General features: G+C 42.2%; 1 pseudogene; it reads right to left on the bottom strand.

Annotated features, from left to right (window-relative positions):
• The window catches only part of LOC102837474, a 1055-nt pseudogene extending 907 nt beyond the window's left edge, over positions 1–148 (bottom strand).
• Positions 149–1125: the final 977 nt, after the last annotated feature.

Below are 1125 nucleotides of genomic sequence, written 5' to 3'. Positions count from 1 at the left end.
TGAGTTGGAACCAACTCCACGGCACACCACCACATAGAGAACCACCTCTTTTGCCTTCCAGAAGCTTCTGCCACATCCTGTTTGGTCTCTTCAGCAGCAGCTACACTCCCTGCTTAGCCTTTGAAAGCCCTTTCATGAACACATCCATGGCTACTGAATTCCTTTCCATTCCGAAAACCACATGGATTTTCTCCAGGATTCCAAAGTCCCCCACTCCTTTACCTCCACAGGCACTACTTCTTCCTAAGATTTAAAAGTGAGTTAATACAACAGAAATGAAACCACTTGGCAACCGTATACTGAACTAAATTTGTCTTTTCTGATTTTTTATCCATTTAGAGAGAGACTAAGTCCTTGAAATCCTGTATCATATCTATGTCTATATCTGTACCTGTACCTGTACCTGTAACTATGTTGTTGCTATTAAGTGTCATGGAGTTGGTTCCGATTCATAGTGACCCTGTATAGAGTTTCTGAGGAGCAACTGGTGAATTTGAACTGCCGACCTTAAGTTCAAACCAACTTTGCAGTTTAGCACATAAACCCACAGTGCCACACCAGGAGTCCTACCTATACCTATATCTGTATCCATGCCTACATCTACATCTATATATTCACATCCACATCTATATCTATATCTATGTTGTTGCTAGGTGCCTTAGAATTGGTTCTAACTCATAGTGCCCCTATGCACAACAGAACAAAACATGGCCAGGTCCTGCATCATCCTCACAACTGTTGTTACGTTTGAGTCCATTACTACTACCACTGTATAAACACATCTCTTTGAGGGTCCTTGTTATGCTTGGGGTCACTATGAGTTAGGACCAAATCAAAGGCACTTAGCAACAACAATATGTATATCTGTATCTATAGCTGTATCTCTTTATCTGTATCTATATCTACATCTACACCTTGTTGTTGTTGTTAGATGCCATCGAGTCGGTACCAACTCATAGTGACCCTATGCACAACAGAATGAAACACTGCCCGATCCTGGACCAACCTCACTACTGGTGCCATGCTTGAGCCCATTGATGCTGCTATTTTGCCAGTCTATCTCATTGGGGGTCTTCCTCTTTTTCTCTGACCCTCCACCTTACCAAACATGATATCCTTCTCTAG

Source organism: Chrysochloris asiatica, unplaced genomic scaffold, assembly GCF_000296735.1.
Source record: "Chrysochloris asiatica unplaced genomic scaffold, ChrAsi1.0 scaffold00094, whole genome shotgun sequence".
In the NCBI taxonomy this organism is placed as follows: Eukaryota; Metazoa; Chordata; class Mammalia; order Afrosoricida; family Chrysochloridae; genus Chrysochloris; species Chrysochloris asiatica.
This window is presented reverse-complemented; position numbering and strand designations above follow the sequence as displayed.